This window comes from Ursus arctos, unplaced genomic scaffold, assembly GCF_023065955.2.
Source record: "Ursus arctos isolate Adak ecotype North America unplaced genomic scaffold, UrsArc2.0 scaffold_9, whole genome shotgun sequence".
NCBI classification, from domain to species: Eukaryota; Metazoa; Chordata; class Mammalia; order Carnivora; family Ursidae; genus Ursus; species Ursus arctos.
The window spans coordinates 52,986,899-53,007,655 of record NW_026623111.1 but is presented as its reverse complement, the minus strand read 5'-3'; the positions used below and the strand labels follow the sequence as shown (position 1 = coordinate 53,007,655).

Sequence of the window (20,757 nt, the reverse complement as noted above, 5' to 3'; positions counted from 1 at the left end):
AACAGACTCTTAACTACAGAGAACAAACTGATGGTTCCAGAGGGGAGGTGGGCAGGGAATGGGTTAAACGGGTGAAGGGTATTAAGGAAGGCTCTTGATGTGATGAGCACCAGGTTTTGTATGGAAGTGTTGAATCACTAAAGTCTACACCTGAAGCTAATATTACACTCTATGTTAACTAACTGAAATTTAAATAAAAAACTTAGAAAAAAAGATCAACAAGGACCTATAGCGTTTGAAAAATGACACACTCTTTCATCACCCACTCAACACATTGCAACAGAAACTCCAATGCCAGTGCAGAGAAGATGAACTATTTTTTTTTTAAATTTTATTTATTTATTTGACAGAGAGAGAAAGAGAGAGAGCACAAGCAGGGGGAGTGGCAGGCAAGAGGGAGAGGGAGAAGCAGGCTCTCTACTGAGCAGGGAGCTGGATGCGGGGCTTGATCCCAGGACCCTGGAATCATGACCTGCGCCAAAGGCAGATGCTTAACCAACTGAGCCACCCAGGTGCCCCTGAGAAGATGAACTATTAAACAGTCTCAAGATTAAAAAGAAAATCTGAATGGCCTATAACAAAAAAATATTAAATTGGCAATCAAAAAACTACTTAGAAAGTAAAGTGCATGCCCAAATGACTTCAGTGATAATTCTAAGGATTTAAAGAATTAATATCAGTTCTTCAAAAATATCCTCCAAATAATAGAAAAGGAGGAAACATTTGCCAATCTACTCAATAAGGCCCTGATATTACCAATACATAAAGACATCACAAGAAAAAACTAAAGACAATATCTTTTAATGAATATAAATTCAAAAGTCCTCAACAAAATACTAGTTAGCCAATTCCAGTGATATACAAAGGGAATTATACACCAAGAAAAACTGAGACTTATCCCAGGAATGCAAAAGTTGCTTTAACAGCTGAAAAATCAATGATTATTATACCCCATACCAATAGAATGAAAACAAAAACTGCATGGTTATCTCAATAAATGCAGAAAATTATTACAAAATTCAATACCCTCATGATAAAAATACTCAGTAAACTAGTAATAAAAGGGAACTTCCTCAATGGATAAGAGGCATCTACAAAAACCCACAGCTGACATCATACTTTATGGTTAAGACTAAATGCGTTCTTTCTAAGATAAGAAACGAGATTAGGACATCCATTCTCACCACTTGTCTTCAGCATTGTACTGAAGGTTCAAACCAAAACAACTAGGCAAGAACATAAATTCACATTGGAAAGGAAGATATATCACTATTTAAATGGGCAGATGACATGATCTTATACGGAGAAAAACTCTGGGAATTCATTGGAAAATATACAATACAAAACTGCAACAAATAATCCAAAATGAAATTGAGTCCCACTACGATACCATCAAAAGAACAAAATACTTCATAAATTTAACAAGATAGTGCAAAATGTATACTATGGAAACTACAAAACATGGCAGGAAGATACTTTAAAATTTCTAAATAGAAGGAAGGCCTCTCATATCCATGGATTTAAACATTTTTATAATAGCAATTCTACACAGATTAATATATAGTTCAATACAATCTCTATCAAAATCCCAGCTGACTCTTACATGAATTGACAAGCTAGTCTTAAAATTCATATATTCACATTCATACTCATATTCAAAGGACCTAAAAATAGTCAAACAATCTTTAAATAATTTTGAATAAAACTGGAAGAATTACACTGATTTAAAAATAACTACACCGTACTGGGTGTTGTATGTAAGTGATGAATCACTAAATCCTACATGTGAAACTAATATTACACTTTATGGTAACTAACTGGAATTTAAATAAAAACTTGGAAGAAAAAAAAACTATACATTACTGTAATCAAAAGAATGTGACATGGGCATACAGATAAGCATATGGATCAATAGAATAGATTTTAGAACCAGAAATATTCTCACACAGTGATGACTAATTGATTTTCGACAAGGGGATGAACACTCTTTTAAATAAATTCTTCTGGAAAAACTGATTATCCACATGCAAAAGAATGAAGTTGGACATCCTACATTAAACCATATGCAAAAAATACTCAAAATGGATCAAATATCTAAATATAAGACTAGAATTATACAACTCTTAAGGAAAAAAACATAGTGTTAAAACTGTGATCTTGGATTTGACAATGTTTCTTAGATATGGCACCAAAAGCACAAGCAACCAAATTAAAAATAGAGAAATTGGATGTCATCAAAATTTAAAACTTGTATTCTATAAAGGGCACCACCAAGAAAGTGAAAAAAAAAATTCACAGAATTGGGTATATATTTGCAAATTATATATCTCATTAGGGATTTATATCAGACTATATGAAAAACCATACAATTCAATAATAAGACAATCCAATTTTAAAAGTTAACAAGAGAGACCAATAATGAATCAAAACATTAAGTCAGTGATCAAAAAGCTCTTAACACAGCAACTCCAGAGCCAGCCAGATGAATTCTAGCAAACATTTAAAAAGTTACTACCAATCCCTTTCAAACTCTTGCAAAATATCAAAGAGGAAACATTTTCACTCTTTCTATGAAGCCAACATTACCAAAACCAGATAAGAAAAGAATAGACCAATATCTCTGATGAATGTAGATGCAAAAATTCTCAACAAGTATCAGCAATCTGAATTCAAGAACACATTAAAAGGATTATACACCATGATCAGTAAGGGGTTTTACCCCTGGATGTAAGGATAGTTCGACCTACATAAATCAATAAATGCAATTCATCACATCACAAACAAAAGATAAAAATCACACGCTTGATTATCTCAATAGATGCAGAAAAAGCATTTGACAAAATAACATTTTTTGATAAAAACACTTGGCAGATTGAGTATAGAAGGAATGTACCTCAACATAATAAAAGCCATATGTGATAAATCCACTGCTAACATTATAATCAATGGAGAGAAATTGAAAAGATTTCCTCTGAGATCAAGTATAAGACAAGGCTGCCCATTCTCACTACTCTTATTCAATACAGTACTAGAAGTTCTCTCTAGAGCAATTAAGCAAGCCAAAGAAATAAAAGGCTTCCAAATTGAGAAGGAAGAAGCAAAATTATCACTATTTGCTGATAATATGATCTTAAAAATAGAAAATCCCAAGAAGTCATGAAAAACCTTTGTAATTAAGTAATGATTTCAGTAAAGTGGCAGTTTATAAAATCAGCTGTTTAAAAAAAGAGCAAAATGGTCATTCCTGAGGGAGGGGAGGTGGAGGGATAAGATCGATGGTGTTTAAGGGCTCAAACTTGTAATGAATAGTAAATGAGCCATAGAGAGCTAATGTAGAATATAATGAATATAGTCAATAAATCTATACTATAATGAGGTAATGTCATAATAATGCTTTAATGGCAGTAATATTAAAACATATAAATTATCAAAGTAACACACTGTACAACTTAAATTTACAAATAACATTAATCAAATAAAAAGTCAGAAATAGAAAAAACTCTAAAAATAAAATCAACAAAGTTTCAAAATAGGCTTTTTCCCAAGAAAGATATACAAGTGGTCAACAAGCATATGCAAAGTTGTTTAACATTATTAGGCATCAGGAAAAGGTAACCAAAAACCACAATAAGATATGACTTCAACCCCACAGACATGACTATAATCAAACAAATAATAAGTGGTGGCAAGATATAGAAAATTGAAATCACTATAGGTTACTGGTGGGAATTGTTTCACATTGCTCCAGTCCCTTCTTAGATCAAACATACAGTTATCATATGACCCAACAATTCTACTTCTAGATATAAATGGAAGAGAAAGGAAAACATGTCCACACAACATTTTACATCTACCTTTTACATCTTAAGTTCTCCACTTGCCATAAAAACACTTTTTATATAATGTATTTACTTCGAGATATAGGAATTATATTTTAACTTCCTGATTGATTTCTCCTTTGATATAAATACAAGTAGTGACAACAGGGAAGAGGAATTTGAAAAGCAGCAGAATGTCTATAGAAAGGATTTCAGTTCTGCTGCTGCTACAGCTGAGCTGTTACTTCAGCTCTGGGAGTTGTGGAAAGGTGCTGGTGTGGCCCACAGAATACAGCCACTGGATCAATACAAAGATAATCCTGGATGAACTTGTCCAGAGAGGTCATGCAGTGACTGTTCTGACATCTTCAGCTTCTGTTCTTATTGATCCCAACAAATAATCTGCTATTAAATTTGAGATAAATCTTACATCTTTAACTAAAAATGATACTGAAGTTTCTATAATGCAACTGGTCCATAAATGGATATGTGATCGACCAAAATATACATTTTGGACACAGTTTTTCACTAATACAAGAAGCCATTTGGAAATGTTCTCGTTGTCTTGATAAATAAACTCTGTAAAGATGCAGAGTTTAAATAAGAAACTCGTAACTACAAGAATCAAGGTTCGATGTCATTCTTGCAGATACTATTGGACCCTGTGGTGAGCTGCTGGCGGACCTACTTAAAACACCTTTAAGTGTACAGTCTTCGCTTCTCTCCTGGCTATGCATTTGAATAGTGTAGCGGAGGACTTACTTTCCCTCCATCCTATGTATGTGTTACTATGTCAGAATTAAGTGATCAAATGACATTCACGGAGAGAGTGAAAAATATGATATATGTGCTTTATTTTGACTTTCAATGAGAAGTTCCAAACATTTAATGAGAAGAGTTGGAATCGGTTTTACAGCAAAGTACTAGGTAAGTCATGTTTTTAATTGGTAGCATGAAGTCTTAATTCTAAGTGCCTAGGAAGGTGACCTTGTATAAAGTTAAAGGAAATTGTCTTTTATAAGTGAAATGATGAGATGAAAATATAGAATGATCTCTCAATCTCACAAATATATGGAATGCTTAAACTATAAGGTCACTTAAAACCCTGTGGCCCATTGCTAATACGGAACATTCCAAGGAGTATAAACCACGAATTGAAGCACTGAGGAGTTCTTTAAGCAATCACATATTCATTCTTGTTTATTTGTTTGTAACAGGCTTTATTTTAAGAAGGAGTTTTAGGTCCACAGCAATATTAAGTAGAGATTCACGTTATACACCGTCCCCTCGCATGCATTGCCTCCTGTATTATCAACATCCCCCAGAAGAGGAGGACATGTATTACAATTGATGAAACTATACTGACAGATCATTATCCTCTAAAGTCCATAGTTGATGTTAAGGTTCCTTCTTAGGGTTATACATTTGATAAGTCTGGACAAATTTGTAATGTTATGTATTCACCACTACAGTATTGTACAGAGTAGTTTCAGTACCCTAAAAATTCTCTGTGCTATTTAGTCATTCTACATATAAATTTTACTATACTTTTTTTTCCATCTTTAATAGAAGGCATTAGAAATTTCATGAACTGTATCGAAGCAGACGTACACTTAGGATTTACATATTTCTAGCACAACTGTCTATGGAGCATTGAGGGAAATTGTTTCCTCCTTGTTTAGATTAGACTGTTTTGCCATATTCTATGAAGGACTCCTTCACAAGTGAAAGGTACAGAGGCTCTACCCCAGACTCAGGAACCTACAATTTGAAGTTTTTAATGATTGCATGTTCCTTAACTAAGTACTTACAAATCTTGTTGAAGTATGAAGTATGTTATTAGTCTATATTTTTTCAAAATTATGTCTTTTCATTAAAGAAAAATGAGCCAAAATTAAGGGTGAACACATCTATTTCCGTACTTTATGACAATTGCCAGCTATTTTTTGCAAGTATTTTTATCTAATGCAGAAGTATTATTAAGCTCTTAACATGAACAAAATATAGTAGGAAGCATACTCTCAAAAACCTCACAATGTTTTTGGAAAAGCTAGGATCAAATGTCCTGCTAAATTATAGAAACTAGACTAGAGTACTCTAGGAAAAAGTGCTTCCATGAGTGTGGTAGGGTTAATTATTGAGGAGTTGAAATCAGTTTTTACATTTGCATTAGCTACTTTTGCAGCTGCACAGAGTAAACAAATGCATGTTAAATAATCTAGTGGCTTAGGCTGAATAATTGTTCATGATTCTGAATGTATGGATGTGACATTAGAGATTAAAGTCTACTGCACTTTTTCTTTTATATATATTTATAAATGATATATACATTTACATATTTTTATCGGCAAACCACAGACACTTTTAAACACCTTTGGCTAAATTATTTCAAGCTCCTTTCAGAAAATAACCCGGTATATTCACATTATAATATCCTGTTTCCTCTATGTTTTGCTTGCTTTTTTCCCTTCAAGAAGACCTACTACATTATCTGAGTTAATGAGGAAAGTTGAAATATGGCTCATTTGAACCTACTGGAATTTTGAATTTCCTCACACACTCCTACCACATTTTCAATTTGTTGGAGGACTCAATGGCAAACCTGCTAAACCCCTGCCTACAGTAACCTATTTCTGTTTGTTTTGCTTTGTTTACTCTTCGTTTTCAGTAGAAATGATTCTGTATTCTTTATTTAGAATGTCTGATTACAGCGAGAAAGATATGGGAAGCTGGGTAAAATGATCTGCTAATTAAAATATAAATATTTCAATACCATTACAATAAGGTGAATTTCATTATCATTGCAAAATAACATATACCTGGAGACTTTGGGAATAGGGTCAGTTAAGGTCTTCATTATTCAACGCGTAAGAAAGTACCAGTCATTCATTCAAAGAATATTCTTAAAGTGACTAGCATAGTTTAGAGGTAAGTGCTGGATATTCACAGAACACTGTAGACACAATTTCCACCCACACACACCTGACATTCTACTTGGAAAGACAGAATATAAGCATGTGATAAAAATTGTGTGAAAAGTATTATAATAAGGAAAGACCACAATACTAAAGAACATCTAGCAGGAATCCTAGAAAGTATCTCATATCACTGATAAGTGAGACCTGAAGGATGTGCAGTTATAAGAGGAAGGGATGGGGAGAGAGGAAATCAGGTAAAGTAATAATGGCGGTTCCCGAGAAAAGTAAATCGGGTAAAGTAATAATGACGGTTCCAAGAAGTTTTATCTAGTTTTGTCTAGTAGAAGAGGCTGAATAAAGAGGCAGGTGATGTTGGACTAGTATGTTAGAGAAAAATAATTATAAGGATTTTGAAGCATCTTCTAAGGGCATTAGGGAGCTAATGAAAAGGAGAAAAGGGAGTGTGAAAAGGGAAAGATATGATCAGATTTCCTTTTTCAAAAAGCATTCAAGATGCCGTCACTGGATTGGATTGCAGAGGGGCAAGAATGAGAAAGAGAACCATTTAGAAGGTTTTTGCAAGAGTGCAGGCAATATGATGGAAAAACCAGACATTAAAGATATGGCTATGCTTACTCTTTACATATTGGCCTCATATTTCTTTTCAGTGAAAAAATTACTTAATATCTATAAAATTCTTAGAATGTCTCTGGCACATAGTGATACAAAGGTAATATTAACTATTGTCATGATTTTGTTACTATTATGAGTATTATTAAAAATCTAAAATGTGTCAGCCCAATTTGATATGATTCTTCATTGAATAAGAACTGGTTTCCAAAAAATAAAGATTGTATTTTCTAGCAAAGTTGCAGAGAGCAGATATTCTGTACGGTACTTGAGAGTAAATGTGTAGTTTGACAACCAGATGAGGAAGCTGAAATGCTCACATTTTTTTGGTAAGAGTTAAGGCTCTTCACCAGTATTCTAGCTTAAGAAGACAATTCCTCGACAATATTATGTGTGTCCCAACAATACTGGCAGCCAAACCCAAAATTACTTGCCTTCTTTACAGCATTTCAATAATTCCTCATTTCTGGAGAGGAGTTAAGATGGCGGAGGAGTAGGAGACACCGTTTTCAGCCGGTCCTCCGAGTCGAGCTGGATAGGTACCAGACCAGCCTAAACAACCACGGAACCAGCCTGAGACGCAGGAAGACGCATCTGGATCTCTACAAATGAACATCTCCAGCGCTGAGTATTGAGGTACGAAGCGGGGAGCCATGAAACTGTGCACAGATATCGGAAGATAAACGGAAGGGGGAGGGAGCCGCCGCGTTTGGGCGCCGGGAAGCGGTAGCCACTTGCACGGGAGAGCGGGCGGGGCTCGTGGTCGGCACCCGCAAAACAGCAGACTGAGACCGTGAGCCGGGTGCGCGCGCCACCAGGCATCTCGCGGAACACCGGAATCCTGGTGCGCTCACTGGATCCAGACTGAGACCGGGAGATCCGGGAGCGCGCGCGGGGCCGCTGGCTGCTGGCGGCGTTAGAAACACAAAGGACAGAGACGCGCCGGCCCTGGAAGTGAGGGCTGGGACGCCGGGTGTGGGGCGCACATCCCGGGACGCTGCAGGGTTGAGCAGCACCAACAGAAACAGAGTTAAAGTGGCCAGAACATTAGTAGAGAACGGGCCGCAATCCCTCTGTTCTGTGACAGAGGCTGAAATTTGGCCGCTGCTGCTCTGACTCTCAGAAGAGGCACAGCAAACCGCCAGGGAAAGCCGCCAGAGAACAAAAGCCTGGAAATACCGGCTCAGGGAGTGCCCATCCCCATCCCCCCTCGCAGGGGACGCCGAGACTCTACCCAAACAGGGCTGCCTGAGTATCGGCGCGGCAGGCCCCTCCCCCAGAACACAGAAGGCAGGCTGAAAAATCAAGAAGCCCACAACCTGGGCGCCTGGGTGGCGCAGTCATTGAGCGCCTGCCTTCGGCTTAGGGCGTGATCCCGGCGTTCCGGAAAGGAGTCCCTCATCGGGCTCCTCCGCTGGGAGCCTGCTTCTTCCTCTCCCACTCCCCTGCTTCTGTTCCCTCTCTCGCTGGTTGGCTGCCACATAAATAAATAAAATCTTTAAAGAAGAAGCCCACATCCCTAAGATCCCTATAAAACAAGGGGCACGGCCTGGGACCCAGTCAATAATTTGGGCTCTGGAAACCCCGCAACCTCTCTTCATCAGAATGACAAGAAGGAGAAGCCCCCCCCAGCAAAGAAAAGACAGTGATTCTGTGGCCTCTGCCACAGAAATAATGGATATGGATGTAACCAAATTATCAGAAATGGAATTCAGAGTAACGATGGTCAAAATGATGAGTAGAATTGAAAAAACTATTAACGAAAAGGTTACTGAGAATATAGAATCCCTAAGGACAGAAATGAGGGCGAATCTGACAGAAATTAAAAATTCTATGAGCCAAATGCAGGCAAAACTAGAGGCTCTGACGGCCAGGGTCGCAGAAGCAGAGGAACGGGTTAGTGAATTGGAGGATGGGTTAATAGAGGAAAAAATGAAAATAGAAGATGGTCTTAAAAAAATCCACGCCCACGAATGTAGGTTACGGGAGATTACTGACTCAATGAAACGATCCAATGTTAGAATCATCGGCATCCCCGAGGGGGTGGAGAAAAACAGAGGTCTAGAAGAGATATTTGAACAAATTGTAGCTGAAAACTTCCCTAATCTAGCAAGGGAAACAAACATTCGTGTCCAAGAGGCAGAGAGGACCCCTCCCAAGCTCAACCATGACAAACCTACGCCACGTCACGTCATAGTGCAATTCGCAAATATTAGATGCAAGGATACAGTATTGAAAGCGGCCAGGGCAAAGAAATTTCTCACGTACCAAGGCAAAAGCATCAGAATTACGTCAGACCTGTCTACACAGACCTGGAATGAGAGAAAGGGTTGGGGGAGCATATTTAAAGCTCTTTCAGAGAAAAACATGCAGCCAAGGATCCTTTATCCAGCAAGGCTGTCATTCAGAATTGATGGAGAAATAAAGACATTTCAGAATCGCCAGTCACTAACCAATTTCATAACCACGAAACCAGCCCTACAGGAGATATTACGGGGGGTTCTATTAAAGTAAAAAGGCCCCAAGAGTGATACAGAACAGAAAGTCACAGCCAATACAAACAAAGACTTTACTGGCAACATGGCAACATTAAAATCATATCTCTCAGTAATCAGTCTTAATGTAAATGGTTTGAACCATCCCATAAAACGCCAAAGGGTTGCAGATTGGATAAAAAGAAATGACCCATCCATTTGCTGTCTACAAGAGACTCATTTCAAACCCAAAGATGCATTCAGACTGAGAGTAAGGGGATGGAGTACCATCTTTCACGCAAATGGACCTCAAAAGAAAGCTGGGGTAGCAATTCTCATATCAGATAAATTGGATTTTAAACTACAGACTATAGTTAGAGATGCAGAAGGGCACTATATTATTCTTAAGGGAAGTATTCAACAAGTGGATATGACAATTATAAATATATATGCCCCCAACAGGGGAGCAGCAAGATACACAAGCCAACTCTTAACCAGAATAAAGAGACATATAAATAAAAATACATTAATAGTAGGGGACCTCAACACTCCACTCTCAGAAATAGACAGAACACCCTGGCAAAAACTAAGCAAAGAATCAAAGGCTTTGAATGCCATACTTGACGAGTTGGACCTCATAGATATATATAGAACACTACACCCCAGAACCAAAGAATACTCATTCTATTCTAATGCCCATGGAACATTCTCAAGAATAGACCATGTTCTGGGACACAAAACAGGTCTCAACCGATACCAAAAGATTGAAATTATCCCCTGCATATTCTCAGACCACAACGCTCTGAAATTGGAACTCAACCACAAGGAAAAAATTTGGAAAAACCTCAAACACTTGGAGACTAAGAACCATACTGCTCAGGAATGACTCGATAAACCAGGAAATCAAAAATCAAATTAAACAATTTATGGAGACCAATGAGAATGAAAATACAACAGTCCAAAACCTATGGGATACTGCAAAGGCAGTCCTAAGGGGGAAATACATAGCCATCCAAGCCTCACTCAAAAGAATAGAAAAATCTAAAATGCAGTTTTTATATTCTCACCTCAAGAAGCTGGAACAGCAACAGAGGGACAGGCCTAATCCACGCACGAGGAAGCAGTTGACCAAAATTAGAGCTGAAATCAATCAAGCAGAAACCAGAAGTACAGTAGAGCAGATCAACAGGACTAGAAGCTGGTTCTTGGAGAGAATCAATAAAATTGACAGACCCCTGGCAAGACTTATCCAAAAGAAAAGAGAAAGGACCCAGATTATTAAAATTATGAACGAAAAAGGAGAGGTCACGACGAGCACCATTGAAATTGGAAGGATTATTAGAAATTTTTATCAACAGCTATATGCCAATAAACTAAGCAATCTGGAAGAGATGGAATCCTTCCTGGAAACCTATAAACTACCAAGATTGAAACCGGAAGAAATTGATTCCTTAAACAGGCCAATTAATTATGAAGAAATTGAGTCAGTGATAAACAACCTTCCAAATAACAAAACTCCAGGCCCAGATGGTTTTCCTGGGGAATTCTACCAAACATTCAAAGAAGAAATAATACCTATTCTCCTAAAGCTATTTCAAAAAATAGAAACAGAAGGAAAGCTACCAAACTCATTTTATGAGGCCAATATTACCTTGATCCCCAAACCAGGCAAAGACCCCATCAAAAAGGAGAATTACAGACCGATTTCCCTAATGAATATGGACGCCAAAATCCTCAACAAGATACTTGCTAATAGAATCCAACAGTACATTAAAAGGATTATCCATCACGATCAAGTGGGATTCACACCTGGGATGCAAGCGTGGTTCAATATTCGCAAATCAATCAGCGTGATACATCATATCAACAAGAAAAGACTCAGGAACCATATGATCCTCTCAATTGATGCCGAAAAAGCATTTGACAAAATACAGCATCCTTTCCTGATTAAAACCCTTCAGAGTGTAGGAATAGAAGGTACATTTCTCAATCTCATAAAAGCCATCTATGAAAAGCCTACTGCAAATATTATTCTCAATGGGGAAAAGCTGGAAGCCTTTCCCTTAAGATCAGGAACTCGACAAGGATGCCCACTCTCGCCACTATTATTCAACATAGTACTAGAAGTCCTTGCAACAGCAATCAGACGAAAAAAGGGATCAAAGGTATTCAAATTGGCAAAGAAGAAGTCAAAATGTCTCTCTTTGCAGATGACATGATACTCTATATGGAAAACCCAAAAGAAGCCACTCCCAAACTATTAGAAGTTATAGAGCAATTCAGTAACGTGGCAGGATACAAAATAAATGCTCAGAAATCAGTTGCATTTCTATACACGAATAACGAGACCGAAGAAAGAGAAATTAGGGAATCCATCCCATTTACAATAGCACCAAAAACCATACGTTACCTTGGAATTAACTTAACCAGAGACGTAAAGGACCTATATTCTAGAAACTATAAATCACTCTTAAAAGACATTGAGGAAGACATAAAAAGATGGAAAGATATTCCATGCTCATGGATCGGAAGAATTAACATAGTTAAAATGTCCATGCTACCCAGAGCAATCTACACTTTCAATGCTATCCCGATCAAAATACCAAGGACATTTTTCAAAGAACTGGAACAAAAAAAAAGGAAAAAAAACAAAAAAAAAACAAAAAAAAACACAAAGAACTGGAACAAACAGTCCTTAAATTTGTATGGAAACAGAAAAGGCCCCGAATCTCCAAGGAACTGTTGAAAAGGAAAAACAAAGCTCGGGGCATCACAATGCCAGATTTCGAGCTGTACTACAAAGCTGTGATCACAAAGACAGCATGGTACTGGCACAAAAACAGACACATAGACCAATGGAACAGAATAGAGAGCCCAGAAATGGACCCTCGGCTCTTTGGGCAACTAATATTTGATAAAGCAGGAAAAAACATCCGGTGGGAAAAAGACAGTCTCTTCAATAAATGGTGCTGGGAAAATTGGACAGCTACATGCAAGAAAATGAAACTTGACCACTATCTCACACCATACACAAAAATAAACTCCAAATGGATGAAAGACCTCGATGTGAGACAGGAATCCATCAAAATTCTAGAGGAGAACATAGGCAACAACCTCTATGACATCGGCCAAAGCAACCTTTTTCATGACACATCCCCAAAGGCAAGAGAAACAAAAGATAAAATGAATTTATGGGACTTCATCAAGATTAAAAGTTTCTGCACATCCAAGGAAACAGTCAGAAAAACTAAGAGGCAGCCCACGGAATGGGAGAATATATTTGCAAATGACACTACAGATAAAGGACTGGTATCCAAGATCTACAAAGAACTTCTCAAACTCAATACACGAGAAACAAATAATCAAAAAATGGGCAGAAGATATGAACAGACACTTTTCCAATGAAGACATACAAATGGCTAACAGACACATGAAAAAATGTTCAAAATCATTAGCCATCAAGGAAATTCAAATCAAAACCACACTGAGATACCACCTTACGCCAGTTAGAATGGCAAAAATAGGCAAGGCAAGAAACAACAATTGTTGGAGAGGATGTGGAGAAAGGGGATCCCTCCTACATTGTTGGTGGGAATGCAAGTTGGTACAGCCACTCTGGAAAACAGTGTGGAGGTCCCTTAAAAAGTTAAAAATTGAGCTACCCTATGATCCAGCCATTGCACTACTGGGTATTTACCCCAAAGATACAGACGTAGTGAAGAGAAGGGCCATATGCACCCCAATGTTCATAGCAGCAATGTCCACAATAGCTAAATCATGGAAGGAACTGAGATGCCCTTTAACAGATGACTGGATTAAGAAGATGTGGTCCATATATACAACGGAATATTACTCAGCTATCAGAAAGAACGAGTTCTCAACATTTGCTACAACATGGACAGCACTGGAGGAGATAATGCTAAGTGAAATAAGTCAAGCAGAGAAAGACAACTATCATATGATTTCTCTCATCTATGGAACATAAGAACTAGGATGATCGGTAGGGGAAGAAAGGGATAAAGAAAGGGGGGGTAATCAGAAGGGGGAATGAAACATGAGAGACTATGGACTATGAGAAACAAACAGGACTTCAGAGGGGAGGGGGGTGGGGGAATGGGATAGACCGGTGATGGGTAGTAAGGAGGGCACGTATTGCATGGTGCACTGGGTGTTATACACAACTAATGAATCATCGAGCCTTACATCGGAAACCGGGGATGTACTGTATGGTGACTAACATAATATAATAAAAAATCATTTAAAAATAAATAAATAAATAAATAAATAAATAAATAAATAAATAAATAATTCCTCATTTCTGATACCAGAGCTCAACATTTAGAGCATAAAATGGATTTGCTTATTGGAGCAAGAGTTCTCTGCCATATACCAAGCCTGTATGCAATCTCAGTAAAGATTCCATAGGGAACACGATTCTCAACATCATAATGTCAAAATAATCAAAGAGAAAATGGACATTGCATGTATAATAAGGACCATAAATTCTGCACACTTATTAAATTTCTACCACTTCTATCTGAAAACTACCCATAATTTAAAATTACGAAGTAACACTGTTAGTATATAGAATGATATTCCTTATGAGAGAATCTATATGTTTTAAACTGATAGTATATCTTTAAGACATTGACAACAAGCATCCTTTACTGAACTATTAAAGTATTCAGAGATCCTTTTTGTCTATCATTTGATTAGCAGCAACATAAAACTGAGATCTTATTCAAGGGTTAATGCAATTTCTCTTGATTACAAATTATTTAGGCTACCTGTGGAAAATTTCACAAGGGTAAAGGCTGAAGTAAGATTAGTGAAAGTTCTATTCAATCTAAACATATTCTTGAGAGATGTCCTCCATCACACTAAGAGAAGGTGACAATGTCAGTAGGAGTGGATAAAGAGGAGGAGGAAGAGGACAAGGAGAAGGATGAACTGATGTATAATCATAATAATTACTATAATCATAATAATCACTAACAGTAGCTGCTGTAGTTAAGTTGCAAAACAAGACTTGAATCCAAGTCAGTGATCATGAAGCCTGTCCATATTCTTTATTATACAAAATAAATTGTTCTTACAAACTACTTGCTTTCCATTAATTATGAAGATCCCAGAATATTTCTGTACTTTCCTTTTAAGAAATAAGGCATTTGGCAAAATTGCAAGAAGATTCTTTAAAAATGTTTATACGTTTTGGGGTGCCTGGGTGATACTTAAGCGACTGCCTCTTGATTTTGGCTCAGGTCATGACCTCAGGGTCGTGAGATGGACCCCCACACTGGGCTCCCTCTCCCACCACCTCTCCCCCTCACTCACATGCACGCGCTCTCTCTCTAAAAAGGTTTATACGTTTTGACTTCATAATATGCATTTATAAAACTATATAGAGAAAAATAATCAAACTGTGCAAAAATGCATGTATTTTTCACATCAAGGATATACCTGGATGGAGACTAGAGGTGAATCTTACTTCCTTTTTCATTCTTTTTCATACTTTTCAAATATTCTTTCAATAAGCCTGTGTTATTTTTATGAGGATGTCATAGAATGAGAACAACTAGTCCAAGTCAGTGATGAACCTAAAGGAAGATTATAGGAAACTATAGGGAACCATCTTCTACAGCATGGTTGAAGAAGGCTATCAGCAGAGAGCTAATGAAACAAAACATTGAGCATAGGTAACTATAAATGTTACTATAGGTTACTGACTCCCAGAGATTACTAGGATGCCCAAAGTTAGTAGGTGTACTTTCATGTGAAACTAATATCATCAGGGTGGAATTATACATTTTTGAAAAATATTTTTTTATTTATTTGAGAGAGAGTGTGTGTGTGCGTGGGGTGGGGGGGGAAGGGGGGGAGAGGGAGAGGGTGAGAGAGAATCCCAAGCAGACTTCCCACTGAGGGCACAATCTAATGTGGGGGTTAACCTCAGGATCCTGAGATCATGACCTGAGCCAAAATCAAGACGGGGACACTTAACTGATTGAGCCACCCAGGCGCCCCAGGGTGGAATTATACTTTTTTTTTTTTAGATTTTATTTATTTATTTATTTGAGAGAGCAGCAGAGGGAGAGAGAAAAGCAGGCTTCCAGCTGAGCAAGGAGCCTGATGTGGGACTTGATCCCAGGACTCTGGGATCATGACCTGAGCTGAAGGCAGCCGCTTAACCAGCTGAGCCACTCAGGCATCCCTAGAATTATGTTTTTGAAGAATTCTCTGGATAATGTATAGTTTGCAAGGTCAAAGTTTGAAAATTTTTTTTCTTTATTCTATATATATTTTTAAAAAGCTTTTAAGAGAAGCTATACAACAATAAATATAATGAGAAATTATACTCTTCATACTGGAAGGATTAATCATTATTTTCCAGAGAGAAAATAACAAATAATGAATTTAAAACAGAAAGACCAGAAGGAAAAAAAAAAAAAAAGATAAGTGTAGTTTTGACGAGATATCTAGGAAATTTTAGCTCCTATATATTTCTTTCTTTTCTTTCTCTCTTTCTCTCTTTCTCACTTTCTTTCTTTTTTTTGGTAGAAGAGTACATTGAGCAATGAGGAATTATTCTAGTATAGAAAGTAATAAATATTCCTAAATTGGCAAGGATCTGGGACTACAAGTCAGAATAATTACAAAACAATTCCAGGCAAACACATCTTCACCAGGACCTTTATCTAGTCTGAACTGAGCTACTCAGGAGGGTGACCACAGCCCTGCTGGTGAGAGCCCTGCTGCAGCTCTCCCACTGTGGTGCAAGGGCCACCTGGGGCCCTCACTGTGGTGATGACCAGGGCCCCGCCCCTCACTGCCAGTTACACAAAGCACATTCCAATGAGACACCAATTTTACAGTAAGATTTCAGGACAAAGGTGTTATACATAAAGAAGACAAAAATATTGTCATTGAAGTAAGTTACTATAAATTTCTGGATTATAAACAGGAATCTTAGAGCTATTTTATGGAAATTCCAAAAGTAATACTGGACTCATGAATGACAGCACGTCTTAATTTCCAATCTTCAGAGAGTGTTTTAAGAGGAGAGCCTGGGAAATTCTGACAAAGGTTAAGGTTAGGAGAAAAATTATATAAAGTCATCCCAAACACAATATGATTTTTTTTTAATGCTCATTGTCAAAGAAATAAAGTACTAATGATGAAACAAAAGCAATTCTCTAGAAAATCTACCTGGAATAAACACAAGTGGTTTAATACAACTACAATCATAAAGAATTAAAGGTGAGTTAATATCCTGCTGTGTGGCCTCTTACAAGAATCTGTTAGTCATTAATAACATTATAAATATAACACACACATCTGCACAAATACACATGATAAAGGAAATCAATCTCATATCAATTGTATACTCCCAAAGGAAATAAGGGATTAGGCCTCTTATAAATATCCACTGATGAAAAGGGAATGCAGGCTCCTCAAAAAATTAAAAATAGAATTACCATTTGATCTAGTAATAACACTTACAGGTATATATTCAAAAAGAAATGCAATTAGGACACCCATCTTTTTTTTTTAAGATTTTATTTATTTGACACAGAGAGAGAGAGAGACACAGCCAGCGAGAGAGGGAACAGAAGCAGGTGGAGTGGGGGAGGAAGAAGCAGGCTCCCAGCAGAGGAGCCCGATGCCCGATGCGGGGCTCGATCCGAGGACTCTGGAATCATGCCCTGAGCCGAAGGCAGACGCTTAACGACTGAGCCACCCAGGTGCTCCTAGCACACCCATCTTCATAGCGTCACTATTCACAAGAGCCAAAAGGTAGAAGCAACCCAATTGTCCACTGATGAATGAATTAGTAAATGAAATGTCATATATGCACACAGTGGAATAACACTCAAACTTAGAAGAAAATCTTAACATGTGCTACAATATGAATGAACCTTAGGACAACATTATGCTAAGTGAAATGGGCCAATCACAAAAAGACAGATACTGTATGATACCAGTTCTATGAGGAATCTAGACTAGTCAGATTCATAGAAACAGAAAGTAGAATGATGGTTGCTGGGGAATGGTGAAGAGAGAAATGGGGCATTATGGTATAATGGGCAAAAGTTCCAGTTTTGCCAGATGAAAAAGTTCTGGACATTGGATGCGCAACAAAGTGAATATATTTCACACTACTGAACTATGTACGTAGGAAGGTTAAGATGGTAAACTTTATGTTATATATACTTTACCACAATAAAAAAATAAGCCACGACTCTAATAATTCCTGATAATACATGATTTAGTTGTTCATAGCGCTCATTTCAAGAGTGCTCTCCACGCTGTTGCTCTTTTGTGATGGAACAAATCTTTCCCCACAGGAAATGGAAGAGTTTGTCCAGAGCTCTGGAGAAAATGGTATTGTGGTATGGTTTTTACTCTGGGGTCGATGGTCAATAACATGACATAAGAAAGAGCCAAAGAGCCAATGTGATTGCATTAGCCCTTGCCCAGATTCCACAAAAGGTAGAGAAGGTACCTTAATAGTGGACAACTACTTAATGTGTCTTTAACTCTATAAAGGGTCTGATTACACAAATTTCTTGCATGAAAGTAAAAAGTGTTTACTTTTTGGTATTATGATAGCCAATTTATCTCAGATAAATTGGTATTATAATGGTATCACGGGCAGGTACAGAAATCACCAAATTTTGTTGTCATTCGCTCCTTTTCCTTACAGGATTTCGAAGGCTCTGTCTACATCACTGATGTTCTCAGAAAAAAGTTAATTTTAACAGTAGTGTTAAGCAGGAAATCATAAAATTCTGAAAGGCACTGTGCAGTTTAGGCTTCCTAAGTAATCCAGGCCTCTCTTACATAAATTTTGGAATAGGCTTATTTAGTGTGTTTTTCAGGGTGCTGTTCAGAGAAAGGATGGCCTAGCGCTCACCAAATTATGTCTAGGTATTCATCCAGCCCCAATGATTTAAAAAAAAGAGAAAAACCGGCCTTGTGGACTTGGTCCTGCTAAAGTCTGAAGAGGTAGGTCTAGCCCTTAAGGAGGCTCTGTGCTTTAAACCATCAGAATAAGGACTCTGTTTCTGACCCATGAGAATATTAACTCCTCCTGATTGAAGAAGGAAAAGGGCATATAAAAAGGAATCAACGGGAAGCAAGCCTAGCATGAGAAAGTTTCAGATGCCCCTTCTCTATAAAATATAATTGTAAATTATTTCTCATATACAGAATATGCTTGGAGTCTCTGCGTATTTGTGAACTACTTTTTAGTTTTCTCACTGGGATAGCTTTCTCCTTATTACTTACCCTAATTTGCTGAGAACCTGAAATTACTTTAATACTCGCGTAGCAAATAGATGTTAACCACTTATAAATTAGAATCCAGCTTATGAGCATAGCTGGGAACTCCAAAATCTATACCTAATTTTGGCACTGCACTTGGAAATGGCTTGGCTATAGGAAACCATATTAATCAATGCTGTCAAAGCACTATAGCACATCCTTGAAACATCAGCAGTTAAATAAAAGTATCATCACAATATTTGATATTTTTCAACAGCTACGCTGTTATTTATAAAGTGACAATAGGTTCTTCTTTTCTACATTTGAAGAATCTTCGAACCTAATTATTTTGATGACACTGGATCCATTTTAAAAATTACCACTTGAAATTTTTCTTGGAAGTGGTCATTAATAATTAGTAATATAAAAGAAGCTAAACATACTTATTAAGCAGAAATTTATTAGTAATAAGTTGTTAAATATCAGAATTATTTCATTCTTACAAATAACTGATTGCATTGATTTTGTAAATCAAAAGATGTAAAACTCTTAATAAAATAACTTATGGAACAAGTAGATATAAGCAAGCTACTTCCCCCACCAATCAAAAAGAATTAAACAGCATAATATTAAATCTGGAAGATGAGAACTAGTATAATAAATGATTAAAATAAATAGACATATCATTAGTAATTTGCTACCTTTTTTGACTAGAATTATAATGACTACCTTAAAATGTTTTATATGTTTTAAGTGGTCATTGATAATCTCATTTGTCTAACCTCTAAACACGAAACATGATTGCATTTATACTTAATTGAATATGAAAATAAGTACACATAGGGGCACCTGGGTGGCACAGTCGTTAAGCGTCTGCCTTTGGCTCAGGGCGTGATCCTGGTGTTATGGGATCGAGCCCCACATCAAGCTCCTCTGCTGGGAGCCTGCTTCTTCCTCTCCCACTCCCCCTGCTTGTGTTCCCTCTCTCGCTGGCTGTCTCTATCTCTGTCGAATAAATAAATAAAATCTTTAAAAAAAAAGTACATGTAATATGAGTATTCTTATTACATCAGTATTTTATTGGTTTTCCTTATGTAACATCTCTTGTCCTTGTTTCCTTATCTGTCATGTCAAGGGTTTTACTAGATGTCTCTTCATCTAAAATTATGTTGGATCCCCATGATGGGCATTCCTTTGTTTGTGGATCAACCTGATAACATTGCCCACATGAAGGCCAAGGAACCAGCTGTCATATTGAACTTCCACACAATGTCTAGTACAGATTTGCTCAATGCTTTGAGGACAGTCACTAATGACCCTTCATGAGTATTACAATTTTTTTCAATAGATAGAACTTATAGATAGGCTCTCTGTCAACAGTGACTATGAGTTTCATCCCATTCTTGAGGCTAATTTTGAAATTAGCAATGTGATTAACTGATCTTAAATCTACTATTATTTTCAACCATCTATTTCAAAGTTTCATTTTAACCTCATTGATTTAATAGGCAACTAGTGCAACAATTTTCTACAACAAAAATGTAAAGTAATGTAGGTAATTGTAAAAAGGACACTTCTTATAAAATATGATAGAACCCATAGGAGAGAATGATGAATTAGAAGAAATATCATAGGTTATATCAATGCAGTGTC

At 37.1% G+C, this 20,757-nt stretch overlaps 1 pseudogene; it reads left to right on the top strand.

The window, feature by feature from the left end:
* Positions 1 to 4,012: 4,012 nt before the first annotated feature.
* LOC125280977 (UDP-glucuronosyltransferase 2B31-like) lies at positions 4,013 to 4,800 on the top strand (annotated as a pseudogene).
* The last annotated feature ends 15,957 nt before the right edge of the window (positions 4,801 to 20,757 follow it).